This window comes from Neomonachus schauinslandi, chromosome 1, assembly GCF_002201575.2.
Source record: "Neomonachus schauinslandi chromosome 1, ASM220157v2, whole genome shotgun sequence".
Lineage (NCBI taxonomy): Eukaryota > Metazoa > Chordata > Mammalia > Carnivora > Phocidae > Neomonachus > Neomonachus schauinslandi.
Window position 1 is genome coordinate 95864367 of NC_058403.1, and position 9704 is coordinate 95874070.

The following is a 9704-nucleotide window of genomic DNA, read 5'->3' on the forward strand; positions in this document are numbered from 1 at the left end:
AGACAAGGATATAGAAGAATATCCTTAAATTCCTCATCACTCAAGACACAGTTGGAGGAGCATGCAAGAGATTTTCAAAAGCCTTTCCAGGGTCTAATTAGTTTTGCTTTACTCTATGGTGCTGTGGGCCAAGAAGGAGCATTCATTCATATAAAGATGAATAAACCCTGTAGAGAGGAAAACCACATGATCTCTTGCCTGGTTTACTGAAATAGCCTCCAAAAATGGTTTCCTGCCTGCACTCCTGCCATTTTATAATCATTTTTTCCACAGGATAGCCAGATGTTATTTTTAAAATTTAAATAATTAGGTAATATCACTTTTTCTACTTAAAATCCTCCATGGCTTCCCAGTTCACTTACTATCCTCTTTAGCATTCTTGCCTACCCTTTATTGGGCCTCTTTCTTCAGCCTCTTTCCTTGACATACTCCTGACTTGATAGTCTTCCCAAAGTTTATCCAACCGATGAACCAAGACCTTTTCCACAGCATGGACTTTGCCTGTGCTTCGTTCTTCATCTAGATTGTTCTCTCTATCCTGCTTTCATATCTCAGCCTAAAATAGTAGTTCTTCCAAGAGGTGTTTCCCTAAGCTCTCTCTAAATATGGATTCTCCTGTTGTACTCTCTAATTCAAATGCATGATTTATTTTCTATCACTTATAAAAATTTGTAATTATATATATTCACTTGTTTATTTAACATCCCTCTTTCCCATTTAACTGAAGCTCCATGAGGTCAAGGATATATATATATATATATATATATATATAGGGGATATATAGGATACACACACACACATATACACACACACACACATATATACACACAAATAATATACATTATTATATACATATATAAATTATATTTTATTATATATAACATACTATTTATATTTTATTTTTATAAATATATTTTATATATTTTATATATAACCATAGTTTATATATATGTAATCTATTTTGATATATCTATTTATAGGTAAATATATACACACACACATATTTTAATCTATAGTTTGTGGAACAAAACTAAAGACTAATTCAATAAAGAAATACCTGGAATTTGGAAATATTTGCTGCTTAAATGAGGTTATATTCTTTTCTAGATATTCTATGAAACTAAATTCACCAAGCGCCAGGGTTAATTGGCATCGATATACATCTCTCCATCTCCTTTCCAACTAATTATCCAATGTCACAGCAACAAGGCTAAAGGATATGGAAAGCCTTTCTTTTTTTTTAAAGATTTTTATTTATTTATTTATTTGAGAGAGAGAAAGAGATAGAGAGCATGAGAGGAGGGAGGTTCAGAGAGAGAAGCAGACTCCCTGCCGAGCAGGGAGCCCGATGCGGGACTCGATCCCGGGACTCCAGGATCATGACCCGAGCCGAAGGCAGTCGCTTAACCAACTGAGCCACCCAGGCACCCATGGAAAGCCTTTCTAAGAAGGTGATTAAGGGCACATTAAGATTGCAGCTTATCTCATCAACAAATTGTGTCCCAATAGGCATTATTTAGCAGTTGTAAAACCAATTAAGTATAATGGCAGCACCCTTAGTAAAAACACTAAGAGTTTCCTTAATCAAAGGGATGTAAGCACCATGCTAAAATGCAAGAATGAAACAGAATACAACACCATTGTTGAAAATTTATGTAGTGTTATTTCACTTTATTGATTCATCTTTCATTAAGCTATAAACGAAGTTTTAATTTCGTCCCATTTTCTATGTCTGTTAAGTATTTTTAGTACTATTTCTGCTATGACTATTTACTGAATGCATACTAAATATATTATGTATTAAGCATCTATTATGTAATACATCTTCAACAGTATATCAAACTATAAAGCATTTTCTCATGAAGAAAACTGGCCTCCAAGAACCAATGATCCTGAAGTTTCTAGTTCATAGAGATAGCGTTTGAACCCTGGCCTATGTGTCCTAAAATCTCAAGATTCGTAATTTAATTACTTTAGTTATTCTCATGCTGAAATATAAACTAAATGCAAATTTATATATTTTTTAAAAATTCACTTAAATAATCATTAGTGCTTATCATATGTGTGTATGTGTTAATTTCACTTGCAGTATTAACATCATTTAAATTCCAAATTCAGAATTTTGTAAAACTGTCTCCTTTTTTTAAGTTGGAGTATAATTAATATACAGTAGTATCTTAGTTTCAAGTGTACAATATAATGATTGGACAGTTCTATACATTACCCAGTGATCATCATGATATGTATACTCTTAATCACCTTTATCTTTTTCACCCATCACCCCATCCACCTCCCCTCTGGCAATCACGTTGTTCTCTTTATTTAATGTTTTTTGTGTCTTTTTTCATTGTTCATTTGTTTCTTAAGTTATACATGAGTGAAGTTATATGGTATTTGTCTTTGTCTGACTTATTTCACTTAGCTTTATGCCCTCTAGGTATATCCATGTTGTTGTACTTGGCAAGATCTCATTTTTTTTATGACTAATAGTCCACTGTGTGTGTGTATATGTAATGAGATGTAATATCCATTCATCTATCTATGGACATGGGTTGCTTCCATATCATGACTATTATAAGTAATGCTGCAATAAGCACAGGGGTACATATATCTTTTTAAATTAGTGTTTTCAATCCTAAAATTTGTATGGAATCAGAAAAGACCCCTGAATCACTAAGGAAATATTGAAAAAGAAAAACAAAGCTGGGGGCATCACGTTGCCTGATTTCAAGCTATATTACAAAGCTGTGAGCACCAAGACAGCATGGTACTGGCACAAAAACAGACACATAGACCAATGGAAGAGAATAGAGAGCCCAGATATGGACCCTCAACTCTGTGGTCAAATAATCTTCGACAAGGCAGGAAAAAATATGCAATGGAAAAAAGACAGTCTCTTCAATAAATGGTGCTGGGAAAATTGGACAGCCACATGCAGAAGAATGAAACTCGACCATTCTCTAACACCATACACAAAGATAAACTCAAAATGGATGAAAGAACTCAATGTGAGACAGGAATCCATCAAAATCCTAGAGGAGAACATAGGCCATAGCAACTTCTTTCAAGGCACGTCTCCAAAGGCTAGTGAAACAAAAGCAAAAGTGAACTTTTGGGACTTCATCAAGATAAAAAGCTTCTGCACAGCAAAGGAACCAGTCAACAAAACAAAGAGGCAACCCACAGAATGGGAAAAGATATTTGCAAATGACACTACAGACAAAGCGCTGATATCCAAGATCTAGAAAGAACTTCTCAAACTCAACACCCCAAAAACAAATAAGTCAAAAAATGGGCGGAAGACATGAACATTTATATGTCTTCTTGAAAGAAGACATATAAATGGCTAACAGACACATATAAAAATATTCATCATCATTAGCCATCAGGGAAATTCAAGTCAAAACCACATTGAGATACCACCTTACACCAGTTAGAATGGCAAAAATTGACAAGGCAAGAAACAACAAATGTTGGAGAGGTTGTGGAGAAAGGGGAACCCTCTTACACTGTTGGTGGGAATGCAAGTTGGTACAGCCACTTTGGAAAACAGTGTGGAGGTCCCTCAAAAAATTAAAAGTAGAGCTACCCTATGACCCAGCAATTGCACTACTGGGCATACCCCAAAGATATGGATGTAGTGAAAAGAAGGGCCATATGCACCCCAATGTTCATAGCAGCAATGTCCGCAATAGCCAAACTGTGGAAAGAGCCAAGATGCCCTTCAATACACGAATGGATAAAGATGTGGTCCATATATACAATGGAATATTACTCAGCCCATCAGAAAGGATGAATACCCAACTTTTGCATCAACATGGATGGGACTGGAAGGGATTATGGTAAGTGAAATAAGTCAAGCAGAGAAAGTCAATTATCATATGGTTTCACTTATTTGTGGGACATAAGGAATAACATGGAGGGCATTAGGAGAAGGAAGGGAAAAATGAAGGGGGGGAAATCGGAGTGGGAAATGAACCATGAGAGACTATGGACTCCGAGAAACAAACTGAGGGTTTTAGAGGGGTGGGGGGTGGGGGTATGGGTGAGCCCAGTGATGGGTATTAAGGAGGGCACATATTGCATGGAGCACTGGGGTGTTATATGCAAACAATTAATCATGGAACAGTACATCAAAAATTAATGATGTACTGTATGGTGACTAACATAACAAAATAATAAATAAATAAATTAGTGTTTTTATTTTCTTTGGGTGAATACCCAGTAGTGAAATTACTGGATTACATGGTATTTCTATTTTTAATTTTTTGAAGGACTTCCATTTTGTTTTCCACAGTGGCTGCACTACTTTGCATTCCCACCAGTAGTGCATGAGGGTTCCTTTTTCCCCACATCCTTGCCAATACTTCTTATTTCTTGTTATGTTGATTCTTGCTATTCTGACAGGTGTAAAGTGATATATTATTGTGGTTTTGATTTGTATTTTCAAGGTTATTAGTGATTTGGAACATCTTTTCATGTGTCTGTTGATCATCTTATGTCCTCTTTGGGAAAATGTCTGTTTAGGTGTCTGCCCATTTTTTTTATTAGATTATTATTACTATTTGGTGTTGAGTTTTATTTTTTTTATTTTTTTTTAAAGATTTTATTTATTTATTTGAGAGAGAGAATGAGAGAGAGAGAGCACATGAGAGGGGGGAGGGTCAGAGGAAGAAGCAGACCCCCTGCTGAGCAAGGAGCCTGATATGGGACTCGATCCCGGGACTCCAGGATCATGACCCGAGCCGAAGGCAGTCGCTTAAACGACTGAGCTACCCAGGCGCCCTGGTGTTGAGTTTTATAAGTTCTTTATATATTTTGGATATTAAACCCTTATTAGATATATCATTTGAAAATACCTTCTCCAGTTCAGTAGGTTTCCTTGTTGTTTTGTTGATGGGTTTCCTTCACTGTACAGAAGCTTTTTATTTTATTTTGGTGTGTTTCCAATAGTTTAACTTTGCTTTTGTTTTTCTTGCCTCAGGAGACATATCTAAAAAAATGTTTCTATGGCAGACGTCAATGAAATTACTGCCTATATTTTCTTCTAGGAGTTTTATGGTTTCAGGTCTCATATTTAGGTCTTGAATCCAGTCTCATGTAAATATAAAATTGAATTTTCTCCCTGAATTACTTTTCACCACTCTAACTCTCTCTTCATGACATGTTCTTTTTTTAACCTATGAAAAGTATAATTCTTTTTTCCTTAATGAATTTCCATTGAAATTAGAGCATAGGTGATATTTCAGAACTAGTTAATGTTCTATTTAAAAAAGTTAGGCACAGAATGAAAGGGATGTCAAAAATGGAGAAAGAATATAGATTTGATGACTGAATGGATTTGAGTTATGAGGGAGAGGAAGGAATCAATTTCCTTATGCTTATATTAATATTTATCAAGAAAGGAATTACGAGAATGAGTTCAAGGAAAAGATTAGGGATGATATTTAGAGCATGATACCTTTGGGGCACTTGGCATTACAGGTAGAAATTTTTATCTACCAGAGAAAGAGAAGAAAAACTGTAAATAAATCACAGAAGTTATTAATTAGGTTTATTTTTGACTGCAAATCACAGAAAACTCAATGTTAAAAATGTATTAGACAATTAAAAATGGATTAGCTTCCTTATAATGGATCTCTATAAATAATGAGTGAACAAGATTTGTCCAGTAGCTATGTGATGAAATCACCAACTGTCATTCTTTCCACTCTTCTGTCTGTATTGTTAGCTTTATCTTAAGGCTGGTCTCTGCCAATAGCAATCAAGGCTATACTTTGCCTTTTTCATATTAACTAGAAAGAAATAAAATAACTCAACTATCATCAAAAGATCCTAAACTTCAGTTTGTTTGAGTCAATTTAGATCATGTGCCATTTCCCAAACCATAATAGGGACTAGTGAATGCTTTCGGTTACCTCTGAGTAAATGGGGTGGGGGTGGGAAGTTGATGGTGATTCCTTGCTTGGCTCAGATATAATAGGGCCTATTCCTGGAGCTGGGATCAATCTCCCAACTCAACAGTTCCTATGTAATGGATGTGTGGGTGGAATAGATTGTGAGGCATATAGTACTGTATCCATTCCAGAAGGCAGGCAATGTAAAGACTTTCAAGGATTATGGGAGCACTAAATAAGTGATTATCAGTGTATTTAATGATTAGGAATTTACAGCCTTTGAAGAAAGAAGCTGAAATCAGGGTGTACGAGGTTAAAGAATGAGCAGAAAAGCATGTGAAAAACGTGTGTTTTGAGATCACTCTTAAGAATTACAGCTTTTGAGGAAGGGAGTAAAGAGGGTGGTAGTTAAAGAGGCACCATCATAGATTAATATGGGATGATTAATTCAAACAATGGGAGATAAAAAGAAAATACCTACTATATTTGAACTAGAATTATATTTTGATAATTCTCAGAAGTTATTTTATATCATGGTAAGATCTCAATTTAAGAATTACTTATTTTCATAAATGAGTGACTAATTCTGATGTTAATATTGTTAAAATCTTGCTTCATTTTGACATCAATATGTAGTAAAACAACATATCCATTTCTTCCTCCTGTGAGAGTGTGATAAGGCTGTTCTCTCAGGAATCATGAAGACTAAATATGACAATGTGTATGAAGTCCCTAGCATAATCTTTGGAATGTAGTAGTACTCAATAAGTATTTTTTTTAGCCCATCTCTATTCTCTGAGTTTCACTGAGAATATAAACTAAACTAGATTATCTCTAAGATCTAAAAGTCAATTAGCGTATGATTTTAATTTAAACACATGTTTAAGCACCAAAGAGGTTATAACTGATGAGAGGAGCAATTTGAAAGCATCTCCACTTCATGAGCTGGAGAATTTCCTGCTACATCTCCTGGTTTAAGGTTTATGAGTAGCCTTGTTTAGCCATGACTCTTTATGATGTGCCTTGTTTCTACAATATCCAAACATCTCTGAGTTAAGGAACAGGAAAACAAATGTTGGTTGCTTTTCAGAAAGTCTTTTTTTCCCCTTTTATTATACTCTACTTTTGATTTTTGGATATCATTATTGCATAATGTTTGTCAAGTAAGATATATGTTTGCATGTATTTATAAAAAATTAAAATTATGTTTCCCCAAGAAATTTACATATAGGAGCTTACTATTCTATGAGTAAAGAGCCAATAATTTCCTTTCCTGTGAGTATAAGATCTGTGGTCCTAAGTTAATACACCAATACATAGTATACTCTTGGTTTTGAACCATTCCTTTCCCCCATATATTATCACACGCATCTTGCATTCTAAATCGGTAATGGTCACTGTATATTATTATAAAGTTAATGCATCTTAGGATCATTTTGGTTTGTGCTGTACATCATTCTAGGCAGAATTGTCAGCTTCGTGCTTGCAGCTGCTCTCAATCTGTCATCATAAATGATAAAAGATCTTTGGAGTCTTATTTTCTATTGTATATTATTGTCACTAAAAGAATGCAAGATCAGCATATCTTGGCTTGCTCACAAGACCCTTTATGAAGATAAGAACTTTACTAGAGAGGCAGGGAATCTTTACATTTCTAAGTAAATAAATAAAACTGTAAATCTGCTAAAGTTTTGGCTTAATACCATTGGAACTTAACATAAAGCTTCATTCTTATATACAGATTTTTTACATATTTTATTTACATATTTTTACATATTTTTCTCAATTATTTCTAATTTCCATGATTCTCTGTCCCTGAAGTAAAACTGGTGTAATTTCTCAAATGGATATTTTTGAACACTTGTCAGCAAATGTGAAATAAATAATACTGAATGACAGTTCTCCATAGATTTCTCACATTTCTATATGCCTTGTGAGCAAGGCATTAACTTCTACTTATTCTGAACAAATTTTTCCAAGGATATGTGTCTAGCGAACAGTCATGGAAGCAAAGATTGTATCTCTTTCTGGAGTAAATGACAGGTTTGCTTACAGTTTGGGAAAAACAATGTCTTTCTCCAAAACAAATGTCAGGTTTGCTTTTTGTCCAGTATAATAACACCTCTGGAGCACAGGGCCAGCATGTTACTGCCTACTATAAAAATTTTGGGTTTCCTGTGCCCAGGATTCCTCTCCTATAATGCAACCCACTGAGTATACAGGCATCCCTCTGCATCTGTTTCTATTGTCCCTGAGAACTGGGGGTGGGGGGTGGTGGGGGAAAGATGGAAATAGGTTGCAGTTCATGATATTTGTTGTACATAAGAAATAAAATCTATTATTTCCATCCCTGGACTCTTATTTCTTCTGTTAGTTTCTTCTATGGAACTTTGGCAGGTTATCTTGTTAGGTTATAGGTAAGATAGAACCAAGACTTTTCACAATTCTTGACAATATGTATAAGAAAATGAAGAAGAAGCTTCCGAAGTTTTCAGGGGAGAATTTATTTTTGGAAGCAAAATGCAGCCCACACAAACAACTAACAAAACACATGCTTACTTATGTTTATTTCTATTGCTTTCTTGATGTTTAAAAATCTATTTGCCAAAAGGTTTTATGTCATATCAAGTATGTTTTATTGCTGAGAAGACAAGCAGCATCAATGAGGGAAATAAAATCTTTAGAAAATATATTAAAATATTTCCAAAGAAACCAGAATGTGTGTGTGTGTGTGTGTGTGTGTGTGAAATTTAAGTAACTTCTTATTTCAGAGAACATAAGTAATACTTAAAATGGATATTAATCATGGACATATCTTTATTTAACTTTATGTGCAGAGAAGTACACTCTAGGCCTTCTTGAAATTGATTTGGCCATACTAGGTATTAGATTAGAGATCTGTGATTCTATATCCTGATTTTATTTTAGTGGACCAGTAGGACTTTCTTGAAAGAAGGTTGTAATGACTTAAACTTTACTTTTATATTTGTTTAACGGGCTCCTCTTTTGTCTACTTAATATTTATAGGTAACTTTCTCCAGTCTAACTTTGAAAATTTTTAATATAACCCTAATTTTATCCCAATAGTTTGCCATTTTCATGTGATCATACACTTCACTAGGTTCTGGCAATTTCATTTCTTTTGCCAATGCTTTGTTTAGGAATGGGTATTTGATAACATTTAGATTAATGTCTGAAGGGAATCTTGGAGCACTTCTGAATATGCCTCTCTTACTCTAAAAAAGAAGTATAGAAGGAGAAGCTCTCCTCTCTTCCTAACATGATATGGCATGTGGAATTATGATTGCCTTCTATCATCCTGGGGACTCTTAGTCTGAGGTCCTCATTGGAATGATGGTAATCTAGTGAAGAGTGCAAAGAATTTTGGTTATTGATGATGTCAAGTCACTGGACTAAGTCCCTGGAATGGTAAGTATACATACCTGAGATATGGTATACAGGCATGGTATATATACATGGTATGATATACATATATGAGATAATGAATTTCTTTACTGTTAAATCCACATTAATAAAATTTTATAGACCTCTTAAATGAAGTTATGTGTGTATGTGTGTGTGTGTTGCATACATGTCTAGGAAAGAGGAATGGAACCGAAAGTCATAGATAGTTAAAATCTGACCGAGCTCCAGACAAAGCTAAAATTAACAAGGTCATTTTTAAGGTCTATGATAGTCTTATCACATAAGGAGCTTCATTAGATCTGTATACTATCAAAGATTATTTCTTATTAATCATTCAAATTAGCTTCGGCAAAATAGTATACAATAACAGTATTCAAATTC